The 27,593-nt window shown below is 42.0% G+C and overlaps 1 protein-coding gene across 2 annotated transcripts in view; it reads right to left on the reverse strand.

The window, feature by feature from the left end:
* NEBL (nebulette) overlaps nucleotides 1-27,593 on the reverse strand; it is a 377,590-nt gene that overhangs the window by 272,327 nt on the left and 77,670 nt on the right. The window lies entirely within an intron of this gene.

Below are 27,593 nucleotides of genomic sequence, written 5' to 3' on the forward strand. Positions count from 1 at the left end.
GATGAGTGTACCCATAAAAGAGAACAGAGAAGGACAAGAGCAGCTAAGCTGTGAGCAACGAGATAAATCTAGAAGAGTGATTTTGCTACAGAGGAGACCTGGAGGGGAAGTTGAGTATGCAAAAGATGAGGCAATAGAAATAAAGGTTGCAGGGGTCAGGGGGTGGCCTCAGTTATATGAGGGCCAAAGTGATGTCAGCATGGGGACACCTGCAACATAACAGTGTGTGCTCCATTGCTCAGAGGACTGAAAACACACACAGCAAGACCCCTGGCACTTAAATGGGCCTCTTAACCCCACGCACACACAGTTCCAATCTCACTCCCCCATACCTGTCAGCCGTGCTTCTGACCTCCCTAGAGGCCCACATGCTCACTTGCCATATTCACAGTAATGCTCAGAGATCATTCCATGCTCACCATCAAGGACACGGGGTGCGTCTTCTGCCTTGTATGATACTTAAAGCTCTAAGTTCCCAATTAATAGTTAATCACTAGTAGTCATGAGATACCTACCATTTGAGACTTACATTAAAATAGTTAGTCAAATTTAACAAGTCATAATAAACAACATGGAGCCGAACTCCCTCTTTAATGAAATCCATGGAAACATGATGGAAATCACCCAAGTTGTCTATTCAAACCTAGCAAATCAACACTGGTTATATTTTTCTTCTGATTCTCACTGCAGAACAGGAATGCTTTTAAAGATCTCTGGAGTTGACCAGATGTGGTGGCTCATGCCTATAATCCCAACAATTTGGGAGGCAGAGGCAGGCAGATCTCTTGAGTTCAGGAATCTGAGACTGGCCTGGGCAACATGGTGAAACCCCAGCTCTACAAAATATAAAAAAAAATTAGCTGAGCGTGGTGACATGTGCCTGGGGTCCTAGCTACCAGGAAGGCTGAGGAAGGAGGATTGCTTGAGCCCGGGAGGCAGAGGTTGCAATGAACTGAGATCACGCCACTGTACTCCAGCCTGGGCAACAGAGGGAGAGCCTGTTCTTAGAAAAGCTTTCTGGAGTTAAGGCTTCTTTCTACTCAGGGGTTTTTGTTTGATTTTGTTTTGCTGTATCTGTTGTTTAAACAATCACAGCAGTAGAGGAGACTTAAAATAGAAACATAGCACATACTTAAATATAGAGTTAACGTCAAACAAATTGAATTCAAATGAATTTTCTAAAAATACATACATATTTCCTTTTTGATTTCCACAGATTTGTTCACTCCTTTGAAAACTTCTATAATATTTTAGGATTTCACTGCAAAGCCAAGATAAGCATTGATTTTTATCTAGTGAGGGTGTTGCCTTCCCAGAAAAACAATCCAGGTTGACAACCACAATAAAAGTAAACACAATGGCCAAGGATGTGGAAAAAGAAAACTCATGATCCCACACTCAACTGGTAGGGCTCTAACTCAACCTTCAGAAAAAATGAACAATATATACAATTCCCTTTACAAGTCTAGTTTTATTAACCATTTAAAAACAACCGAAAGTTTCTATTAGCTTTTCCTAATTAAATGTATGTTGCTTCTTTATTAAGTGTTGTTGGTGTTTTGAAAGTAACAGTGTCAGGAGATGCATTTCTAATTACTATTTTGAAAAATAATACAAGCCATGTTTTTACCATATCAAAATGAAGCAACTAACTGTAGATGTCCATAATTAGAAATGCAATGTAAATTTCATTCTAACAAATCAACCCATTGTGTCTTAAAGATAGGATAATTAACACAGATACTATTAAACTGAAATCTATGGTGAGCGGTGCCATAAAGACTTACCGACAGATCATAAAATGAAATCTGAGAAGGGAAATTAGGTGGTCTGTACAAGCAGGAAAAAAAAATCTTTTTAAGAATGAGATAGAAAAAAAGAAAGCAAGAAATAAGAAGAGTGAAGGGTATTGTAACTGGTTTCAGGGAAGGTGTGTTGGAATACATATTTAATATAAGTAGTTCTCCATATATACCTGAGTCTGCCCAATAATGAGGCATTATGACCTTTTACTGAATAATAAGATTTTCTTCTTGATGGCACTGCAAAAACAGAATCTTTGTAAACATGGAAATGGGTGTAAGGAACAAATGAAAAAAATCTCCTTTGAATGAAAAGAAAAATCTGACCCCACAGCATATGCCTTAGTTACAAGGAATACAGCAGTCTTTCAGGTTTGTTTTGTATTTAACTCATCAGCTTGATGAACACACTGTTTAACCCACAAATGAATAAAACTGTTGTTTTGTTTTCTTCAAACTTTGCAATACTTTGGGAGAATTTGAGATGATAAAAAGGAAAGCAAGTGTGAAGGAGGAAAAAATTAGGTACCCAGCCTTAACTTCATAGAAAAACAGGGAAGATATGATTGTTTTTCCACCCACAGTGCCGGAAAATGAATTAAGCACTTAGCAGGCGCTCAAGGAACATTTGTTTCAGAAGAAAGAAGGTGTGAAGGAAGAAACTTGTTTACTTCTGAAATGCAGGTAGAAACTGTGCTAAAACACATTATGCCTTAACTCATGATTCTTAATGCAAAACCTGTCACATCCACCTCTAGCGTCTTCACACAAAGCCAGTGGCATTTATTGAGCACCTACTATGTATGAGGATTGCCCCTTCGGCAGCTGCCACTCTGTATTAGTCTTTAATCCTGCAGCTGAAAAGCACCAGGGGCTGTGAGGAGATGGGGCTAGTAATGGTGCATCACCCTCCCTACAACCCTATCACTCCACCTGGCATGTCTTTCCTGAAACAGTCCCTGGAAGAGAAATTGCACCAGGTAAGAACATTAACAAAGGGAGGGTGATGGGTTTCAACAGAAATTGCATCTGACAAGCAACCTTTCTAGTCTTACCACCAGCAGCTGCACACCTCTCTTCGACCTGGTTACATGTTAGCTGTCCTCTCTTTATCCTTCTACACCTCCATCTTCAATTCACCCTCCTCTTAGACTAATAGTTCTGCCAACTCAGGGCCCATCAATCTTTCCATATTAGCATAAGCTGGATGGAAATGGAAGAGAAAGTGAAGTACAGACCTGTGAGTTGGGCCATCTCCCTCCATTCTCATGGGCTTAGAGAACTCATTAACCTCTTCCCTGCTTCGGCTTCCTAACTTGTAAGAAGTATGTGCTTCTTAAAGCTGTTCAATTTCCTCTTCCACAAACTTTTACAGACCCAACATAGGATAGGAATGTTGCAGTTGTTGAAAAAAAATGTTAATTATTGGTGAACTTTTCATGAATATGACAATCGCCACCTAAATAACTGAATAAAATTGTCCATTTCTTATAAAGATGATAGCAATTCGTTGTTGATAAAATATTTTTCATGCTAATGATTAAAAAATAAAAGTTAAGAAGTAAACAAAATGTAGTGAGTACATGAGATACGATTTAAAATGGAAAAACCAGGAACTGAAATGATACACACCTTCTCTAAAACAAATATGTCTAAGATATTTAACTAAAGAAAAACAAGACTGATCCAGAAATGTAAATGGCCAAAGTGAACAGAGAATCATTAATAATGGAGTTTTATTTTAAGCCTCTGAATTTTCTTTAAAAAGCTAAGACTTTAATATTCTTTGCTTAGATTTACCATTGCTTAAAACACAGCAATACAAGAGAGAACAATGAGACACCCCTTCTTAAGAGTTCATTTACTAGGTCAAGTGCATATTAGAATCTTAATTCCCATCTACAAAATCATTGTTCTCTTACATTGATTTTCTTACATTGTTCTCTTAATGGTTTCTCTATTAAACTGAATATTTATATTCATGGGCTATTTAAGGACACTTAAGAACTTTCAGCATCATGCCCAATTTGCTGCATCTTATAGAATACTGAGGACACAAAAAGATGCTTAAAGACCTGTGTTTCCTGAAATAATTAAACTTTTCAAATGAAATACATAAATGCTGGAGAGTGCTGTTTTAAAAATTCAGTTTTGTGATAAACACTTTATATTGAGTCTTCAAACTGTAATTCATTAAGAAACAAGAGAAACTTTTAAAAAGGAATTACATGTCCAACAATTGTCATGAAATTGGATTATAAGCTTTCTTTATATCATAAAAAAGAGAAAGCAGGAGGAGGGAGGAGAACAAGAAGGGAATAACTAAGAGAAACAGTTACGTATAGCCAAAAAACAAATTCGACTTTGAAAAGAATAGAGGAGATCTTGGAAAGATTACATTTACTTCATGTAACTCCAAAAGGCAGAAAACAGACCATTAGAACAAAGGCGAGGGAGAAGGGAGGGCCTTTCAGCTTAATATGAGAGGGAACATCTTCCTATTAAAATGGAATATAGGCCAGGCACGGTGGCCCAAGCCTATAATCCCAGCACTTTGGAAGGCTGAGGCAGGCAGATCGCTTGAGCCCAAGAATTCAAGACCAGTCTGGGCAACATAATGATAACTTGTCTCTACCAAAAAAAGAATTTAAAAAATCAGCTGGGCATGGTGGCGCACCTGTGGTTCCGGCTACTCAGGAGGCTGAGGCAGGAGGATCATTTGAGCCCAGGAGGTCGAGGCTGCAGTGAGTCGTGACTGCAACATGCACTCCAGCCTGGGTGACAGCAAGACCCCATCTCAAAGAAAAAAAAATGTAATGTACTTCCCTATGAAGTAATAAATACAACATCCCTAGAGGAACTCAACTGGAAGTTGACATACTTCTTGGCAGGAACACTGAAATTGTGAATTTCTCTACTAGGTGGGAAAAAAGGCTAGGAGGCCAGCTCCATGATTCCACACTTTACATTTTTTCCTTCTCTTTACAGATGTTAATTACATGCTTTTAGTCAAATGTGTTGAACACTTTTATAAAGTTAAAAAAGCATTTGTTAGCACTTTTCAATAAACATGTTTAATTTATATGTCAGTGACAGACATCTGTATTTTGGGGTCAGCATCCATATCCTTCCTCCTGATGGCATCAGCTTGATTTCCCCTTTGAAATACACCCAGTCCTTTTGGTTTGCGTGGGGCTGTTTCAACCCTCACTCCGTCAGTTTGTACCCTCCTGGCGACAGGGATGGCCATGTGACTAGAATCAGGCCCAGCCAAATAACCCTGGAGTTTTCAATCAAACTATGGGAGGAGGAACATTCTTTCCACTGAGATGACTAGGATGTAAGCCTGAAGCTGCAAAATGTCATCTTGTCACCACGAGGAAAGAAGCTACCCAGAGAAGAGCTAAGAGGGACAGGAGGTGACACCTGACCATAGACCCCAGACCCATGGACTCAGGTCTTTTCAGCTGTCAGCTGCTAAGCCAGTACACCCCCTTTTCTGCTCTAGCTAGTTGGTGTTGAGTTTCTGTCACCTGCAACCAAAAAGTCCTGACTAATGTCAAAGAAGGAAATAGGGAGAAGGAAAGTTCGAATATCTAAATAGGCTAATTATCTAGTTTACTATAAATTTCAATCTTTAAAGCTTGACATATTTGGAGCATTCCTCCAATGTTCATTACATTGTCTCATCTTCATCATGTTTGTTGCTGTTTTTGTTGTTGTTGTTGTTGTTGTTATTTTAGACAGATTCTCACTCTGTCACCCAGACTGGAGTACAGTGGCAAGATCATGGCTCACTGCAGACTCAAACTCCTGGACTCAAGCAGTCCTCCCACCTCAGCCTCCTGAGTAGCTGGGACTACAGGCACATGCCACCACATCTGGATACTTTTTATATTTTTTGTAGAGACAGTGTCTCACTATGTGGCCCAGGCTGGTCTTGAACTCCTGGGCTCAGGTGATCCTCCTGCCTTATCCACCCAAAGTGCTGGGATTACAGGCATGAGCCACCACACCTGCCCCATCATAACTATTTTCCAGTTTGCATGGAAACCACTTTGCTCCCAGTTTTCTGCCCTGGTTGCCCTTAAGCCCCTCAAGAAGTTCTCCCTTCATTTTTCATAATCTCCCAAGAAAGAAATGAAATGGGGCCGTTTACGGCAGGCACACAATTCTTCCTCATGGCATTGTTCTCCCATGCGCCATGCACATAAACCACAGCCGGTAGAGCACTTGGAAATTTCCCCTCTAAGTGAACAGATTGTTTCAAGAAACAGGATTCCAGAAATAGTTTGTCAAGCTGTCCAGGTTGGCTGCTTTGAAACCACGGTGCCGGCCAGAAGAATCAGTCTCCTGCTCCCTGTATCCCAGTTTTCTCAATGAGTCTCGGGCCCATTAACCAGGGCATCCTGAATCTCTTCATCCTTCCACATTGAAGTGTTCTGCATTTTGGAGCATTTAAAAATCTTTATGTAGATTTTTCTAGGAAACTGAGAAATGGTTCATTTTACACATTTTCATGCAACCTGGCATGGACCAGGGTGAGGATAGAAATCTCATTGCTAAGGATCATTGTTTCTAACCTTCTATAGAATAAAACAAAGCACAGAGACAAATATGTACATTATTATTATATTCATCTGATCTTTATCTAACTGTATCTAATTATGTTAATCACAACATTGCCTTTTACAGAAGATTAAAACAAGTTTTTTAAAAGAATAAATCTTCTGCAATTTTCCCCTGATAGCACAAGTCATGTAAATATCCCCTATCATGTACTTATGGCGGCTTAGGGACTGCGCCCCTGGAGCCAGAATGCAGCCACTCATAATAGAAATGAAGCATCTGATTTGCAGCACATGGTGTCACCTCCACACAAAGCCTCACACTTCGGGACAGGAAGGAAAGAATAATACTGTATCCACTGGTAGCTGCAGGGGGACTTTTCGGGAGGCAAAATAGCATTACTTGAGTTGGAATTTGGCCAGGACACTGGGGCTAAATACCCGGACTCTTAGGGAAAGTGCCCTAGGATTGTTAATGCCCTTGAGTCGTCAGGACCTCAGTTTTGTGTCTGCTATGAAAAGAAAAGCTGATTAGATCATTTAAGTAAATCTCTCAGTGGGCTTCTTTAGCTTCTGATTATCTAGATATGCTTTAATCACCGTCAGATTGCCCTGGTTAAAATTAATGACAGATTAATGTAAGACTCTCCAAGATATCAAAGCACCAAAATATATACTACCTCAATAATATATCACATATATATTTTTTCATTTGTTCCCCAGGAGATTAATTTAGAGCCCCAGCAATTCCTACTTGGACTAAATCATGCTGTTTTAAAGAGTACATAATATCCTAATTATCCAGTTGCCCTTAGCTTCATGAGTCTCCAAAGGACAGATAACCTAAGTGGGCGATTAGATTTAATACCACATCCCTGAAACCAAGACACCCTTAAAAAAAATTACTCTGAACATTAAATCTTCTATGTTATTTACCAAAATGCTTACCCATAACAAGACCTCAAACACAATTATTCATCTCCTTTTCCGTACAGAAATCTAGGCTCTGTTTGAATTTCTTCAGGGAATAAGGAAACAGAATCTTTATTGAGATGGCAATGAAAATCAAAAATATTTTAAACTGGCATACATGTCTAAGAAGGAAAACATGTCTTTTATTGTACACATGAACAAATCAACTTTTAGAAATGATTTAGGCCAGATGGCAGTGGCTCACGCCTGTAATCCCAGCACTTTGGGAGACTGAGGTGGGAGGATCTCTTGAGGCCAGGAGTTCAAAACCAGACTGGGCAATATAGCAACACTCTGTCTCTACAAAAAAAAAAAAAAAAAGTAGCCAAGTGTGGTGGCATGTGCCTGTAGCCCAGCTGCTTAGGAGGCTAAGTCAGGAGGATCACTTGAGCCCAGGAGCTTGAGGCTAAAGTGAGTCATGATGGCCCACTGCACTCCAGCCTGGGTGACAGTGAGACTCTGTCTCTAAACAATAAATAATAATAATAATAATTTTTAAAAATAAAAAATGGGTATGGGGGAAGGTCCTTGAAAAATATTAGAAGATGAATTCTTCCTCCCTTTTCTTAGCCATTACCACCCACGAAACCCAACAATGAATTGTTTTTTCTAAAATTTTAATTTACAAACACACTCTTTTGTCCTTCAGTGAGTTGTTTTTCCCCTTTCAAAACCCTACAAAGGGACTTTTCAAATTTTTCTTTGGAACACAAAGCAATTTTGCCGAGTCTTGGTTTTCTTATCTGCAAAATGGGACATCTGGCAAAGATCTGTGGTTCAGAACCCAGGCTGTACATGACAATCGCCTAGGACACTTCTAAAAATATTAATCCCTTGACTCAGCCCTCAGAGACTCTAATGCAGTGGCTGTTCTTTTTGAACGTTCTCTGGGTGATTCTAATGACTGAAAGTGACTGAACTGGGATCTCCAGGATTCATCCAGAATTGGCTTGCTAGGACTGCCATAAAGAATCACCACAAATTTGGTGACTTAAAACAACAGAAATTTATTCCTTTGCAATTTCAAAGGTCAGAGGTACAAAATCAAAGTTACAATAGTTGGGGTTTTTTGTTTTTAAGACGGAGTCTCACTTTGCTGCCCAGGCTGGAGTACAGTGGTGCAATCTTGGCTCACTGCAGCCTCTGTCTCCTGGGTTCAAGCGATTCTCATGCCTCCATCTACCGAATAGTTGGGACTACAGGTGCCTGCCACCACACCTGGCTAATTTTTGTGTTTTTAGTAGAGACGGAGTTTCACCATGTTGGCCAGGCTGCTATTTAACTCCTAACCTCCAGTGATCCACCCACCTCAACCTCCCAAAGTACTGGGATTACAGGCATGAGCCACTGCGCCTGGTCCAATGGTATTTTTCAGGAGGTTCTGAAAGAGAATAAGTTCTGTGCTCTCTGCAGCTCCCAGTGGCTGCAGTCCTTGGCTTTCCTTGGCTTGTGGACAGATGGCTCCAATCCCAGTCTCAGTCTTCTCATAGCCCTCCCTTCTGTGTCTATATACCTCTTTTCCTGTTCTGTCTTTTATAAAGTCCTAGGATGTAGGGCCCACCCACAGCCAGCACGTGCTTACTTCAAGTTCCATACCATATGTTCATCTCCCAAGACTTTTACTCCTAAGAGGGTCACATTCTGAGGTTGTAGGTGGACATATCTGTTGGGGCCCCTATTCAACCCACTGCACGAGGGGTGCCACTTTTATCAGGAGCCACCAACAAAATCTTCTGGAACAAGTGCGAGGACAACTAAAAGGTATGGTGTATAGAGGTCATCCAGGCCACAGTGCTGTCGGCTGCCACACAGGGAAAACAAAGGACAGAGTGCGGAGCACAGGAAGGGTGTACACAGGGGGATCCAGGCCAATCCCCACCGGCAGCTCAGGGTTCGGCTGTCCGTCAGCTCTGTCCAAGTGATAAGACTCAGTGAGTCAAGAGAGAAGCCAGCCAGGTGCAGTGGCTCACGCCTGTAACCCCAGCGCTTTGGGAGGCTGAGGCAGGTGGATCACTTGAGGTCAGGAGTTTGAGACCAGCCTGGCCAACATGATAAAACCCCGTCTCTGCTAAAACTACAAAAATTAGCCAGGCGTGGTGGCGGGCGCCTGTAATCCCAGCTACTTGGGAGGCTGAGGCATGAGAATCGCTTAAACCCGGGAGGTGGAGGTTGTAGTGAGTCGAGATCATGCCACTGTACAACAGCCTGGGCAATAGAGTGAGACTCTGTTTTAGAAAAAGAAAAAGAGAGAGAGAGAGAAGCAGCCACAGCACAGGGCTCCGCCAGTGCCAACTCTGTGCTAAGACAGAGGATGGGACAGGTTGTATGGCCTACAAAGAGGGACCACAGACTTTGAGAAGGCCTGCCAGGACCACTCAAGAAGTACGTATTCCCCAACGCTGGAAAAATGTCTTCAGTCATCAGGGTGCAGTAGTTCACATCTGCAATCCCAGCACTTTAGGAGGCTGAGGCAGGGGGATCGGTTGAGCCCAGGAGTTTGAGGCTACAGTGATCCATGATTGCACCACTGCACTCCAGCCTGGGCAACAGAGTGAGACCCTGTCTCAAAAAAAAAGGCCAGACACGGTGACTCATGCCTGTAATCCCAGCACTTTGGGAGACCGAGGCAGGTGGATCACTTGAGGTCAGGAGTTCAAGACTAGCATGGCCAACATAGTGAAACCCCATCTCTACTACAAATACAAAAATTAGGCAGGCCTGGTGGCACACGCTTATAATCCCAGCTACGCAGGAGGCTAAGGGAGGAGAATCACTTGAACCCGGGAGATGGAGGTTGCAGTGAGCTGAAATGGCACCACTACACTCCAGCCTGGGTGACAGAGCAAGACTCTGTCTCAAAAAAAAAAAAAAAAAAAAAAGTCTTTATTTCAATAATCTTACTGCTTTCTTTTCCCCACTGCCTCCTACTCCCAAAGAAAAACAAATCTCACACCTAATGTTTTTCTAGGCAACCTGTTAATATACATGGCTAAAAGGAAAAGAGAGGAGGAGAATGCTATAAAATGCCTACTATAGCTATCATTTTGCTTTGATGCCAAGCCACGTTATTCCCTTCTTTTGAAATTGTTTCAACTCCTCACCCTTTCAGGACCCCTCCTCACCCCAGGCCTAAGCACCACATCAGCCCTTGTGCCTTAGCATGAACTTTTGTCATTTTAACTGTGTCTGCTTGTGCTTCTCCATATGTTTACTCCACACATCTTTAAGTCTCTTTAGATCTAGGCTTCAGGAGGCTGAAAGCTCATCACAGGCAGAAATCCTTCCATTGACTTCTATGGGATTCCTAGAAACTAATACTGTCCACTTCACAGAGGATGCTGTCAAATAAGAGATGATTATATTGCATATCTCTTGTAAAATGCTACTCCTCATTTAACTTCTTTCTGATTTTTTTTTTTTTTTTTTGAGTTGGAGTCTCGCTCTGCTGCCCAGGCTGAAATGCAGTGGTGATCTTGGCTCACTGCAACCTCTGCTTCCTGGGTTCAAGCGATTCTCCTGCCTCAGCCTCCCGAGTAGCTGGGACTACAGGTGCACACCACCATGCCTGGCTAATTGTTTTGTACTTTTAGTAGAGGTGGGGTTTCACCATGTTAGCCAGGATGATCTTGATCTCCTGACCTCATGATCCGCCTGCCTTGGCCTCGCAAAGTGCTGGGATTATAGGAATGAGTCACTGTGCCTGGCCAATTTTTTTTTTTTTTTTTTTTTTTGAGACAGGGTCTCACTCTGTTACCCAGGCTAGAGTACAGTGGCATGATCTCACCTCACTGTAGCCTTGAACTTCTGAGCTCAAGCCATCCTCCCACATCAGCCACCCGAGTAGCTGGAACTACAGGCATGTACCACCATGCCCAGCTAATTTTTTGTATTTTTAGTAGAGATGGGGGTTTCACCATGTTGCCCAGGCTGGTCTCGAACTCCTGACCTCAAGCGATCCACCCGCCTTGGCCTCCCAAAGTGCTAAGATTACAGGTGTGAGCCACGACACCCAGCCCAGAATTATTTTTTTAAAAAGAAGAACAAGAACCAGAAAGAAGAAAATCGGTGAAATAAATATTTCTCTTCTGAAACAAGAATGGCAAACCCACGGTGGAAACACAATGGTAATATTTTGTGCTACAAATCCAGGAAGGGGCCCAGCAAGCCAACAATTAAAACGCTAAGGGCAAATCCTCCCAAAAGCCCAGTAGTTTCTTTGCTTCTTTAAAACGGCTGGAGAAGGACTGAAAGGGTCACTTGCTGATAATTGGAGAAGCTGTACATGAAGAGCTGATTTTTCCTCTTCAGTACCCTGAAACAACACGACCTAAGAGGGGCTCCGCCTCTACTTGATTACCTGGCTCTCTGGCAGTGGACCTTAGTGATCTGTGATGTTACACCTGATGGCAATGATTTCACATCACCAGCCTGACACAGTGAGGTGACAGGGGTTGCTTTGTCCTTGCTGAACCAAATCCTTCCAGGAGCATGATACAGTCGCCCAAAAGTGAGAGGCTGGCCACCGGTCTGCAGCATGGACTATCCATCCAGAGGGAGGCCCTCATTTTCCTCAACTCTTAGCTTCAGCAATTTCAGCCATGTCACAGGATGATTGATTTCTCAAGCTAGGGCATCATCCATTTAAATCGTCGGTCCACTTGAATTTAGCTACCCTCAGAAAATATTTGCAAATCACACATCTAATAAGGGATTGATACCCAGAATATAAAGAACTACAACTCAACAACAAAATAATGAACAACCCCACTTTAAAAAGGGCAGAGGACTTGAATAGATATTTCTTCAAAGAAAATAGACAAATGACCAATAACCACATATGAAAGATGTTCTACATCAAGGATCATTAGGGAAATGCAAATCAAAACCACAATCAGACATGACAGCACACCCATTACAATGGCCATGATTTTCAAAAAGGAAGAAAATAACAGGTCTTGGTGAGGATGTAGAGAAATTGGAACTTTTATGCATTATCGGTGGTAATTTAAAATCGTACAGCTGTTATGAAAAACTGTATAGCAATTCCTCAAAAAATTAAATATAGAATTACCAGCCGGGTGTGATGGCTCACACCTGTAACCCCAGCACTTAGGGAGGTCGAGGAGGGTGAATCACCTGAGGTCAGGAGTTGCAGACCAGCTTGGCCAACATGGTGAAACCCTGTCTCTATTAAAAACACAAAAAAATTAGCCGGACGTGGTGGTGCGCACCTGTAATCCCAGCTACTCAGGAGGCTGAGACAGGAGAATCACTTGAACCCGGGAGGCAGGGTGCAATGAGCTGAGACTGTGACACTGCACTCCAGCCTGGGTGACAGAGTGAGACTCAGTTTAAAAAAAAAAGAACTACCATACAACCCAGCAATTCTACTTCTGGGCATATAACCAGAAAAAACTAAAGTGGGAACTCAAGCAAATATTTAAACATCTATGATCATAGCAGCCTTGTCCACAATAGATAAAAGGCAGAAGCAATCCAAGTGTCCATCAATGAATTAATCAAAAAACAGAATGTGATGTACACATATGATGGAATACTATTCAACCTTAAAAAGGAAAGAAATTCTGACGCATACTACAACATGGACGAAACTTGAGGACATTATAATTGAAATCAGCCAGTCACAAAAGGACAAATACTATATGAGCCCACTTATATGAGGTCCCTAGAGTGGTCAAATTCATAGAGACAGAAAATGGGCAGAGGACTTGAATGGATATTTCTCCAAAGAAGATAGACAAGTGGCCAGAGACAGAAAGCAGGATGACGGAGGGGGAAATGTGGAGTTAGTGTTTCATGGATGCGGAGTTTCAGTTGGGGAAGATGAAAAAGTTCTAGAAACAGATAGTTGCACAAAATGTGACTATACATACTGCCACTGAACTGTCCACTTAAAAATTGTGAAAATGGTAACTTTTATGTATGTATATCTTACCACAGTTTAAAAATATATTTAAAAATAGCCACCCAAGTCCAGAAATGATCTACAATATAATATTATATTCAAAATTAAGGTAAGTTATTGGGGTCTATCTTGCTTTTTATTCTGAACAGTATTTTAAAATCACACTTAATCTACTTTTCTTCAAAAAAAAATTTAAAAATCAAAGGATCGGAGGGAAGAAAAGCTTTGTTCCTCACTCCCTTATATTTGCTATGGAGCAAGGTACATTTTAAATTGCTTTTGTTATTTGTCATTTTTATAGTTCGAATTCAGCTGATGCTCTGTTGGTTCCTGCTATCTTTTTCCCTTTTTCATTTTCTGTCCTCCCTTCCATCTCATTCATAAATCCCCTAGTACTTGTCCCTACATCCCACACACCTAGGAAGTGGGAGGAAATCTCTCTCCCCCGGGGTAAACATTGTTAGGCACAACAGAATTGACAGACCTTTCAACAACGCGAGCTATGGGTTCCCACACCATTCACGACCACGAGAAAGTACTTTAGCTCTTAGAAAAGCAACACTACAGCAGCCACAGTTTCAAGTCCAATGGATACTGCAGAGTCAGCTGTCACAGGGACACTGAGACACATTCTAGAGCATGGATTGACTCTCAATACCAGACTATTCTGAAAGCCAGGCTATGTGGAGAATGGATGAGGGGAGGAGATTGGAAGATGGAAATGCATTCTATGGGGGGTCGAAAATAAAAGTAATGGAGAAAGCAACAATCAAAGCTGGAAGCATATCTCAAATTAGTCCTAAAATGAACACAGCAGCATGAGTACAAAATAGACTCTTCCTGATGACAGACAAATGGACAAGAATGAAATGGATTTTTCTGTATCCTAAAAATCTTCGTATTTTGTGTTATTTACAAGGTGTTTAACAGCCAGTAGAATGTATTCTTTTTAAAGTAATAAACCTTTCAAATTATTACAACGAACACTTTTATGATCAGAAAAAGAAATACACTAAATGAAAAATGAAAAGTTTACAGACTGTAATAATATAAATGGTTTCCTCTCCTAAATAGAGTCGTGTGTATTGTCTATACTATTTGCCATCATGTATAGTATTTGTCATCCTGAGTTTCACCCCCAGTTAACACACCTTGGAAATCTTCTTGAATCCCAGCACACACAGCCCCCAGCCCTAAGTTTTTATAAATGACCTGTATACACGTATGCAGAGGTATCTACTCCTATGACATGCTCGTTTGAGCAGGACTTCAAAGGTTTTGATTGTTTGATAAAGAAAAATCATGTATCCAAGCTCTGCAACATGCCAGAAGAAGGTACGTTTACAAGATCATTCTCTCTATATCCATTCAAGGAAAATAGACTTGATCTTATTTTTAGAAAGAAAAAGAGTAAGAGACAGAGACATTTGGGCAAAGCACTAGAAGTTGCAGTCTCTGTTTCAGCTTGCTTATTAGCCGGCTGCCACTTGGTGGCACTGTTGATTCCAGTTTGCTCCCAGATCCAGGGGATTGGTGTATCCACTGATCCAACCTTAATAAGCACGTGCGGCTCCTGCCCCATGAGGAACTTCGTTAAGCCCTGACAGCCTTTATAGAAACATCAGAAGGTCAGTATTTCTATCACCTCCAGATCTAAATGGCAAATGGCACAGTAAATGCCCTCCTCTTAGAACTTTCCCTAGCTTTTTCTCCAAAGCAGATATCCAACCTTTCCTTCCAGGTGTCTGCCTCAGCCTCTCTCTCTGAAACCTTCTCTATGAACTGCAGCCAGAGCCTCCCATGGGACATGGCAAATCTGGGAAAGTGTCCTGGGTGCATCCTGGTGGAGGGGACAACAGGGCAAGATCGGAAAAAAAAAACAAAAAATGAGGAGGTGAAGAGGCAGTAGTACCACCATCTTGAGATTTTTAAAAATACAAGATAAAATGCAGGGAGCACAAATCTTCGGTAGGCTCTCATTTCTGTGATTTATTTGGCAGGTGCTTTCATCTAAACCTCCCAGCACACCTGTGTGAGGACCCTATTTTGGAAGTGAGAAAACTCAGGCTCATAGGGCTTAAGTAACTTGCTCAAGAGTGGGCACACAGAACTTGTGGGTCCAGGACTGGAGCTTCATCCTCTTCTCCAAGTTGCCAACACTACACAGCCTTCAGAGAGCTTTATAAAACTAGGGCTCCCAGTATAAATACATAGGGAGGCCCAACAACTTCTCACCCAAACAGAAGGACAAAAGTGGGCAGCTTCCCTCTCAATAAGATCTATCGCTCTCATCTTCACCTATCTGCCCCATAAACACACAGATTGAGCTGCACATTCCTTTATTTATTTTTCCTCCTTTGAGATGGCCAAGGCTGTTAATTTTCAAAAGATTTCAGTTATAGAAACATTTGGAGGAAGCACGTGCACAGACATATAAGATCATTATTTGTTCTTTGTACTCCGCCCCACCACCCAAGGTAGCTCCACCTCTGTCCTACATTGAACTCTCCTTTTTCATATAATAAAAGAAAATTACTAGAAGCCTGAACAGTGACCAATATAGAATCCTCAGAGAGGGGCGGAGTATGGATACTGTATATCAATAAGTCTTACACTATTGCTTTGAACAACGTGTATTATATCCTTTCCTGGTAAGAAGAGCATTCTGTGATGTCTCAGCTAACTCAGAACATAAATCATCACGGGTGAACTGTAAAGCATAGAGAGACGGTTCTGGTGGCTGTGATCTTATGATAAGCACTTAATTCATAATGCATATAAAACATGGCTAACCATAAAGCAATGAAACTGATCTCTTAACACAACTCATAGATACAACAAAAGAATGTCATCACTTTCTAACTCGATACTTTGGGATATTATGTCCATATTCTGTGATCTTGAGACTGCTCAAAATTCTGTGAAAATTCCTCTTTTGATATTGCATTCCATGCATGAGACATACATTTTTGACTCTTCTCAATTGTGGTAAATATTCATACTTTGAGGGCGAATTTCATTTTTGGGAACAGCTGAGTCATTTGGGACTAACTCTGGCATATAAGCTGAAGAAAATTGAATCAAAGACAAGATTCATTCATTGAATAATTCAACAACTATTGTGTTGGACGCTGTACAATATGAAGTTAGCCTCGGATCTTAGGGTATCACAGACTAGAGGGGAAGATGAGCATATACATAAATCATTGTAATAAAAATCATTTTCCCACAGAGATTTACGCAGCTCTGATTGCTTTTAACTAGGACTACAATGGAAAAGTGGTAAGTCTGGGTTTCTGGATTGGGGTTGGAAAGTAGTTCTAAAAACACGTCTAGAAGGAGGTGTCCAACCTGTTCGAGTAAATGGAACTTTGATGGAATGATTACATACCCTCCCAACAGGGCTAATTCTGGCTTATTCAGATATTGATATTCTGGTATGCGTCATTTTTAAAATGTGATCTGGTTTTCTTGTTTGTTTGTTTTTTGTTTTTTGAGATGGAGTATCACTCTTGCCCAGGTTGGAGTGTGATGGCGTGATCTCAGCGCACTGTAACCTCCGCCTTCTGGGTTCAAGCCATTCTCCTGCATCAGTCTCCCAAGTAGCTGGGTCTACAGGCACGCACCACCACGCCTAGCTAATTTTTGTATTTTTAGTACAGATGGCATTTCACTACGTTGGCCAGGCTGGTCTCAAACTCCTGACCTCAAGTGATCCACCCACCTTGACCTTCTAAAGTGCTGGGATTACAGGCATGAGCCATCGCACCTGGCTGATCTGGTATTATTTAATAGTCACATGCCAACCCCAACAAACTGCAATCATAACTTGATAATCAAATGATGCAAAAATTTTCCACTGTGTTTTTCTAAGCTGGCCTAAAACCAATGGGGCCACCATTCGAGTTGGGGGGAGCTCCAGCAGCTGGCACAGGATGACAAAGCCTTTCATGGGAAGTGGGGGAAAGGCAGTCAGCCACAGGGGCGTGAGGTTTGTTATGCACAGGAGGGTTGATCAAATAAGTAAACACATAGAAGAAACCAGGAGCCAGGTTTCTCACCATGGTTCCTGGTGGGAAAACTGGAGGGGGAGATATTGGCATGAACTCATTTTTAATAATACCTATAATAGATAAAGAAATTGATATTTAACACACACATATAAACACATATATTTCCTAGGTGTGTCCACTGAGAGGGTCCAGGAGCAATGCCACTCCAATAGCAACAAGCACGCTTAATGCCCTGGACACTTGGTTTCCAAAGACTGTTCTTCACTAAAAGGAAACAAGCATCCTCGGAGAAGTGACTGATTCCAGGGATGGGGGAGGGAAAATATAAGATAAGTCTGGAACATCTTTATTGTGCCGAAAAGTAAGGACGTACCCAAGGAATGATGGAGTTGTGTCGTAAGGACCTGGAAACTTGCTCATAAGGGCTCCCATGGGCCAAGTGTGGAACAATTTAAGGATAGAAATAAATCATGAGAGTGATGGATTATAACCCATTGAATAAAATATGAAATTGAAGTCTATACCAATAAAAATAAATAAATGAGCAAATTAAAAGTTTGATGAGGTCCAGGATACATCATGTCAATTACCTTCATCGAATGAAGAGAGTTAACATCACCAGGTTTGGAATCAATCAAAATATGTGCCACCTGATAGGATGCCATGAAAAGAACATAGTACCCCTTCCGTGAAATCCCTGCCAACGATGCCTAACCTGAATATAATCATGAAGAAACATCATCCAAACCCAAACTGAGGAACTTAACCGACCTTCAAAAGAGTCGTAAAAGTCACCAAACAACAAAGGAACCCTTGCAGGTTAGTAGAAGCTGAAGGAACATGACGATTAAGTGCAAGGCATCATTCTAGATTGGATCCTTTTGCAATAAAGAATATTTATTTGGGCAAGTAGCAAAACTTTAATGGGGTCTGAGGATTGGATCGCAGTAATAAATAAATATTAGTGTTCTGATTTGGATGGTGAGATTGTGGCTATGTAAGAGAATGCCTTGTTTGTGAGAAATACGCAGTAAAATATTTGGCAGTGAGGAAGCATCATTCTGGCAACTTACTTTCAAGTGATTTCAGGAATAAAAACATTCTTTGTAGTGTACTTCAAATTTTTTGTAAGTTTCAAATGTTCCCCCCACCACCACCAAAAAACAAGAAAAGAAAAAAATCAAGACTGTGTAGAGAGAGTGGAATAAATGGTCCAACTCAGCAATGGGCTATTTCCTCACCTAATTCCACTGCCCCGTTTGATCCTACATTGGTGAACTATCACAAGGATGGAAAAAGGACTGTACCTATCACAAAGGACTTAAAAATACACTTATCTAAGAAGGGAAAATTATGGGATATGCAGGAGGGATGCTTTTGTGTGTGTGTGTGTGTGTGTGTGTGTGTGTGTGTGTGTGTGTGTGTGTGAGGCAGAGTCTCACTCTGTCACCAAGGCTAGAATGCAATGGCACAATCTTGGCTCACTGCAACCTCCAGTTCTCCAGCCTCCTCCCAAATCGCTGGAATTACAGGCACCCACCACCACACCTGGCTAATTTTTGAATTTTTAGCAGAGACAGGGTTTCACCATGTTGGCCAGGCTGTTCTCGAACTCCTGACCTCAAGTGATCCACCCAGCTCGGCCTCCCAAAGTGCTGGGATTACAGGCGTGAGCCACCGCACTTGGCCTAAATGCACCCTTTCCTTGGTGATGGTTTCATTAACCAGGAGCACAGTGCTGAAAAGAAACATTTATACTTACCAGATGGCATCAGAACCCCCTTGGTTTAAAAGCCTTAAAGATTCTTTAGAGAATATAAACACAAGCAAGTTACGAAGGCCTATCAGGGAAGATTCTGGACAGCATAGCGTGACACCAGGGTAAGCAATAGTTGATTTAAATTGATTTCACAAATGGACTTTCAAAATGAAACCTTGTAGCTGTTGTATTTGATGATCCAGGAAGTTTTTGTCCCTTCTTCCGGGCACTCATTATGTCCCTCCTCCCCAGTGGCAGCACCCCACCTCCTTGCAGCAATGAACTCTTCAAGGGGTACAGTGAGAATCAAAAGAGTCCATCTGAGTTCTTCCTGAAATATTTTTGCAATGCTAGAAGAAGGAAACTCTCTTTGCACTGCAGTCACTTAGCTAAGATCACCAGCTGCTATGTACCGCTCCTCTCAGAGACGGCCTCGGTGGAGGAGAGAGAATAACGCCAATGCGCAAAGAGGAGGCCAAGGCAGGAGGATCACTCGAGCTCAGGAGTCCGAGAACAGCCTGGGCAACATGGCAAAATCCCGTCTCTACTAAAAATACAAAAATTAGCCAGGCATGGTGGCATGCAGCTGTAGTCCCAGCTACTTAGGAGGCTGAGGCAAGAGGATGACTTGAGCCCAGGAGGTGGAGGTTGCAGTGAGCCATGATTGTGCCACTGCACTACAGCCTAGGTGACAAATGTGCAAATGTGCAAAGACAAGCAGGGAAGGAAGAAGCTACACTCTTACAGGTCCTATGCCTGGAACAGATACTCTGGCATCCTTCCAGAGCCAGCATACCCTTTCTTACTGAAGAGCCTATGGCCTGGGTTTCTCTCATTTGTCCCCAAAGAGTCCTGACTAATACAATTGTCATCATGGGAAAAGCCCCTAGTATAAATAATCTGAATTTCCAGCACCAGTTCCCAAGTATTTGGGTAGCACAAGCTGGTTTTTCTGGCCCTAATCACCTGCTGGATAAACCAGCCACTGTGGTCCCAGATTGGATGTTAAATCCTGCAGTCCAGAGAGATGGGAGTGGCTTTGAGACTTTCTCAAATTTCTCTGCACCCTTCATTTAACGGCAAATGGTCACAGTGTGTGAGTTAATGGGTTGAGTGTTGAATGCAGCTATATACATTGTTGCCTCATTCACAAATCGCTTTATGTCTGTATGGCTTGCCTCCTCAGTTACACTCTAACAGTTTTATGGGCAAGAATCTATACTTTCTCTCTGGCTGCAATCACTGAGTAGATACTCAATAAACAAGACTGAATGGGTAGAGCAAGTATAAAAGGCCAATGTTAAAACTAAGTCTCATCCTATAAGCCTAGCTACTGGGGAGGCTGAGGCATGGGAATCACTTGAACCCAGGAAGGATCCCAGGAGGCAGAGGTTGCAGTGAGCCGAGATTGTGCCACCACTGCACTGCAGCCTCGGTAACAGAGCAAGACTCTGTCTCCAGAAAAAAAAAAAAAAGAAAGAAAAAAAAGAAAAAAGAAAAGAAAAAAATAAATAAACGAAGTCTCTGAGGGAAATAAAACTAAAGAGACTAGAAGAGTTCAACCAGAAATTAGAAATTCACAGAATTCTGGATGGGTGTCTAAGAAATACTGAATGAATGAAATAACCTTGCCTTCTCCCTCCTGTTCCATTGCCAGCATCATTCAAGCCAAAGCACAGGGGCATACGCACTAGCACAGAGAGAACCCGGTTGCTGCCAAGACTCAACATGACTTTACCACCTGGTCTGGTCATGGTTCTTGGTCAACTCATTAGGAAGCTTGGTGGGGAGTTTATGCATGGCTAGCCCTGTTGCACATGAATGCTTTTTAGAAAAGAGACCAGTGGGTTAGTGCAGAAAAATGTGAAAGGGTTATGCCAATCTGATTTCCTCTAGCCTATGGCAGTGTCACTGGGCTTGTCACATTCGCTGTGCCTGAATAGCTTCTTCCCAGCCACCAACCAATACCACTTGGAAGACAAACCTACCAGAGATTTTGAAAGAATTGCCTTCTAAACTCGCTTGATTTTAATGTGAGGACCCATTATATTTCTAACACTCCATCACATGCTAATCTTGAAACATTTATATTTCTTCCAAAAGTAGAATGCCCTTCTGAGATTTTACTAAGTCATAGCTACTTTCTTCTCATTGTTTTAGAGATGTGGAATTTTTCCAATTGTGCATTTTCAGTTAATTTGTTTTAAAACAGCACATAGGCCAAGTATGGTGGCTCGTGCCTGGAATCCCAGCACTTTGGGAAGCCAAGGTGGAAGGACTGCTTGAAGCCAGGAGTTTGAGACCAGCCTGGGCAACAAAATGAGATCCTGTCTCTACAAAAAAAATAATAATAATAATTAACCAAGCATAGTGGTGCACACCTATGGTCCCAGCTACTTGGGAGACTGAGGCTGGAGGATCACTTGAGCCCAGGAGTTAGAAGCTGCAGTGAACTATGATCACGCCTCTGTACTCCAGCCTCAGTGACAGAGCGAGACCTTGTCTCTAAAAATTAAAATTAAAATTAGAAATAAAACAACATATATATAAAAAAGCTCCTTTAATTAATACATTAAAGCAATTTTCTACATAAATAGTAAGAAGTTTATATGTGTTAAAGTAAAATTTTATTCTAATATGAATGCACAACTATGAAAATATATATAAATGTAGGACCTCATGGCAACAAGACAAAAAAGGCAAAAATATGCACTTCTCATTTACATCTCACTCAGCAGGGCAGGCAAGTCTCTCAGATATCATGAATAAACATTTAAAAATTTTAGATATACAGGAGGAGCTTTTATGGAAATCTGCATTTTTTTCATTTTAGATTTTCTTAAAATGGGCTACATCTGTACTTTTCCTTGTCTTCACAGTATTTCTTTGATAAGATGTATTTTGAAAAAAAAAATCAATAAATATGTGTGTTTTCAACCAGGAGAATCTGGTACTGTATTGCTGTACTAATAGAGAAAACAATCAAAAGAGACTAGGCAATGCAGTTTGTTGCCCGTTTTCACAATCTCCATAGTAATTAAAGAGTTCAACTCCGTGCTGTTATCATTTAGGCCCACATGAAATAGAGTTCTTTTCTAGAAGTGTTCGGAAATATCCCAGCAAAATATTAGCTTATGCAAAACTGCACAATCTGTGTAAGGAGAAATCAATGACATAACGGATTTCTCATTTTCTGTCACCCTGTAACTCAAACAGGGTGATGCTATTTCCAGATGGCTATAGCTCCTCCCTATAGGTTTCCTTTCAAACATAAAAGTTATTCTTTAAAACACTGAAGCCAACGAATGACCTGGAGCATTTCATTTCTGAAGGTGCAAATTAGAAATCAGATGTCTAGCCGGGCAGAGTGGCTCACACCTGTAATCCCAGCACTTTGGGAGGCCAAGGCAGGGGGATCACTTAAGCTCAGGAATTTGAGACCAGCCTGAGCAACATGGTGAAATCCCATCTCTACTAAAAATACAAAAATGAGTCATGTGTGGTGGTGTGCACCTGTAGCCCCAGCTACTTAGGAGGCCTAGGAGGGGGGATGACTTAAGCCAGGGAGGTGGAGGTTGCAGTGAGCCATGATCGTGCCACTGCACTCCAGCCTAGGTGACACAGCAAGACCCTGTCTCAAAAAAAAAAAAAAAAAATTACTGGAAATCAGACTTCTGGTGAAATTAAAAACCAGTGACAAGGACAGATACCAGTTTGCTAAAGAGTTGAGTCATACCTCTTATGTCTGCCACCCATAGGGAATGTTCTCTGCCTGAAAGATCTCCCCGCACCCCAACACCAATCCCAATCAATTTGGTTATCTGCTCAACTACCCATCTACACTCAGCAGAACCATTAGTTTTCCAAGGGATCTCTCTTAACCCACCACCCTCCCTCACCAAGAATTTGCCTCTCTCCCTTCTGAGCTTCCGTCTCACCAACCATGTATTCATTTCCAATAAAACATATGACACGGTGTCACATTTATTTATTTTTCTATCGCTGTGAACTCCTGGAGAACAGGGACAGTCACTGTCTCCTCCGCCTACTCCCCTACCAGTGATTAGCAGTGTCTATTTTAGTCAACAATAAATATTTGCTAACTAAATGAATGAGTGGGTAATTTTTCTGAAAACTAAGCTCATGATCTCGTTTTGACTTTTTATGGAAATTTGTGTGAGATGAGCCTGGCTTGTTAGGGTATAATACATAATTCAGCTTTTTTTTCTTGATGACCCAAGTTCATTCTCACTTTAGAATACACACACCGAGAACCTCTGCCTGTTGATATGTACAGACCGCCACCTGGAATCCCAAAAAGCCTCTGTCTCTCCTCTTTTTTCAGACTTTCTCTTCTCCCAGTTTTTAGTAAAACGGCCTCTAATAGAATTCATAATCCACCTCTCCTAATTGGCAGCCTTTAATCTGCTAAGGGCAGAGGAATTTGATAACTAAGCTTGTTAAGCTCATGCAACTAAAATGAAATAGTCTCTGAATTGGTGCCTATCGAGTAATAATGTCTTGGAGCTTTGGAATTTGGAACGTGTGACAATTAATTCAGCTGTGTGAGGTCTTAGAAATTATTTCATGAGTTCTCCACCCTAGTTTGCAGCCCTGACCTCGGTATAATTGAGATTTTACAATATTTAAGTGCCTTAGATATGATTTACCATAATCCATCCTTAAAAGAAAAGGACTTATATGGAAATTACTCAGAATCAGAAAATGGACATTTAAAATGAATTAAATGGCTCTTGGTACACTCTGAAATAGGCAAATCGATTTCTGCCCTGAATCTGACTATTTGCCAGACCAAAAATGCCACTAAACTACTTTATGGCGATATTATGTATCAGTCAGAACAGGCTTGATTATGCTGTACAAGCAACATGGAACAAACAATGTGAAACTTCCCCTGAAGAACAGGCTTGATTATGCTGTACAAGCAACATGGAACAAACAATGTGAAACTTCCCCTGACGGTGTTCCCCTCCCCCACCATTCATGTTGCGTGTCCATCAGGGATCACCCCTGGGTCTACCTTCTCACCCTGGGGCCCAATTGTCAATCTCCACACTGTCAGTCTTCTGGCAGAGGGAAAGGGACACCGTGTACCACATCCTGGCTCACAAAACTTCTGGCCAGGTGCAGTGGCTCACACCTGTAGTTCCAACACTTTGGGAGGCTGAGGCAGGAGAATCACGTGAGCCCAGGAGTTGGTGATCAGTCTGGGCAACACAGCAAGATCCTATTTCTAAAAAAAAAATTTTAATTACCTGGGTGTTGTGGTCCCAGTTACACAGGAGGCTAAAGCAGGATTACTTGAGCCCAAGAGTTCAAGGCTGCAGTGGGCTGTGATTATACCACTGCACTCCAGCCTGGTTGTCACGGTGAGATTCTCTCTTAAAAAACAAAACAAAACCTTCTGCCCAGAAATGACACACATCACTCTGACCTTCTTTCAGTGGCCAAAGCAGGTCCTACGGCCACTCTGAGTGTAGCCAGGCAGGAAGATGTCATCTTTCTGCAGGAATGGGAGCCACAGAGATGGAAACTAGAATATTTAGCAAACAGAAATACAGTCCACTACAATTACTGTAAAAGACAGAATGCAGGCATCAGATGCACACATTATCAGCAAAGAATAGTGACAGCCATCCTTCCAGTGGAAGATGGACTGTACCTTGGAATCTTTCTTACTCCAACATTCTGGACAACCACTACCAACTGGCAGAGGCCGGCAAGTAAGACAAGAAGTATCTGCTAACCCTTCTACAGAGTCAGATAGTCCAAGCTTCGGGGTTAAGGGAAGTCTTTCTAGAAGAGCTGGACACTTTCTGGAAGAACTGCCCTCTGCGGTGAGGATGGGCAGTAACGAACTATGCGAGGCAGGAAAGATTGTTTGAGGTAGCAGCACAGGTGAAGCTCTAGAGGGGAGATGGGTGAAATGAGGGTCCCCTGGCACTCTCAATGAGGAGAGATGGTGCAGTGACAGAGGAGACAGAAAAAGGGAGGCACTACAGGTGTTAAGGAGGTCAAGTTGATTAGACGGGATTGTGTGGTGATTAAGGAAGAAGTAATCAAAGAGGACATTTGGGTTTTTGCTTGAGCAGAGTCTAGAGGATGCTGACATTCAGGAACTAGGCAGAAGGAAGGAAGGACAGGTCTGTGGGGCGATGTGAGGTCAGGGCTGGACATGTGCAGTGTGAGGTACTGTGGAGCCACCCAGTAAACAGCTGGATCCCAGGCCTGAAGCTCAAGGTGAGAGCTGAACTCCAAATATGAATGCGACCATCATCAGCTTAGAGCTAGCCATGGAAGTCCTGGACTCCAAGACCACGTTGGAACAAAGTGCGTGGGACATGCAGCAAGGAGGATTTCGATCAGAGCTTTGAGGAATGCTACTGGAGAAGGAGAGTGAGAGCAGGTAGCCAAAGCAGTTAGGGGGTGACACAGGTGAGTGTGGTAAAAGGAAAGCTGAGGGCAGAGAGACCAAGAAGGAGGAGACTGATCAGGAGCCACTGAATTCACTCAAAAAGTGGTGTACTGGTACCTAGCAGAAAGTGGGTGAAAGCCTGGGTAAGGGGGGCAGGACTGGAGGCTGCTCTCAGTGATTGATGGGTGAATGGGAAGCGGGGAGGCAGAGGTATCCTTCACTCACCAATGTGCTTCAATAACAGAACCTTCTCCCTTTTCTCCCTCCTTCCCTTACCCAGATAAACATCAAATGCTCCTCCAAGTAAAAGTCCCCATTCAAGTTAAAATAAGAAAGATGAAAACAGATGGGTTTTCCAAAAAAAAAAGTTCATAGTTCCAATATTCAAAATTACCCATTTGTAGCACTGTGCCTTCTTTTAAACTTAAAAATGATTACACATCATCTTCTATAGTGTGTCACATATGCAGAGCGTACAAATGGCCTCTGTGTTGATGACTCCCCAGTTCGTATCTCCAGCCCAGATCTCTGCCCCAAGTCCCAGCTGTCCCATTGAACATCCTGCTCACAACTCAGACCAAACATGGCCAAAGGCATCTTCCCCCAGGTGCACTATGAGCTCCAGGAGAATGGAAAGAATGAAAGTCCTGTCTGGTCAGGCCGACAGGTACAGTCTCCACAGTGAAGTGCTTTCAAAACAGTATTTATCACCCCAAGAACCACTGCCTAGTAAAACCACACACAAAGATTCTTGCTATAAACAAAGATACATGGATATGTTCTAAATCACAAAGGCACAAATACAGTCAGCCCTCCGTGTCCATGAACTCAACCGATCGTCAATCAAAAATATTTGAACAAAAATGTAGAAATTCCTTTTCTTGTCATTATTCCATAAGCAATACAATATAACAACTATTTACATAGCATTTACATTGTATTAGGTATTATAAGTAATCTAGAGTGATTTAAAGTATACAGGAGGATGCGTGTAGCTTATATGCAAACACTATGCCATTTTATGTCAGGGACTTGATGTTCTGGAACCAACCCCCACAGATATTGAGGGACTGTATTCCCTTGTTTGTTTTTCCCCCTAAATTATAAGAATATGTTTATACAATAAACAAATTAGTCACACTTAACACTTTTCTTTTGGTCTTATCCAACTCACTGACCTGCGTTACACAACATCACCTGGAGCCAAATGCCAGCCTTTAGGAATTAGGAAGCGGAATGGCCTCCCTATCACCACCTGGTTTTGTCATTAGCCAGTTTTCACCCGGCTCAGAAGGCGCCACAGCTCATCGTTGCTTGCCCCTGCTGTTCACTTCCTGTTTGTGGTTCAGTCTAGATGCATTTATCCACTGAGCTTTAGCTACACATCTCCAACCCACCAGCAGATCCATGCAGATGTCCTGCAGACACTTCCGGCTCAATGTGACAAAACCAAGGTCATCATTCTATCCCAAAAATGCCAATTCTCTCCCAGCGTCCCACCACCACCCACCCAGCCACCCCAACTAGAACCTCAGCACAATTTTGATTCCTCCCTCTCCTCCATGCCCCAAGGTCAACTCCACCTCCTGAACCTCTCTCAGATTCGTCTGTGTATTTCCTTCCCTACCACTATGACCTGGGTTCAAGCCTCCATCGTCTCTTTCCTGGCTTACTAACATAGCCTCTGACTGCGAGCAAGAAAACAAGTTCATGTTTCACATTTAGCTAAGAAGACTTTAAATGTCTACAGATACAATTCCATTGTTGGGGGCCGGGGGGTGCCCCTTATAAAACATCTTGGTCATAACATTTTCCTGCCAGAACATTTGAACTTGGATTCTCATTTTCCTCAAAAATCTTAAGAGTTTTTCATGTGTCTGGGTCATTTCAATACATACATAGAAAAGAATAAAGGATCAAGGATCCTAGCTAGATGTTATGTTCTTTCTATCACAAGGGAAAAAAATGTATGAGACAACTAGAAAGCCTACAAAATACAATGTTAATTCCAAACAAAAATACTTCACTTCTTTATCCAATTAGCTATCAGGTACCTCAAGTTTTCCTCTGAAATTCTCCCAAATTCAGTCGTTGTTCTTCATCTCTCCAATTGAACT

This window comes from Macaca fascicularis, chromosome 9, assembly GCF_037993035.2.
Source record: "Macaca fascicularis isolate 582-1 chromosome 9, T2T-MFA8v1.1".
NCBI classification, from domain to species: domain Eukaryota; kingdom Metazoa; phylum Chordata; class Mammalia; order Primates; family Cercopithecidae; genus Macaca; species Macaca fascicularis.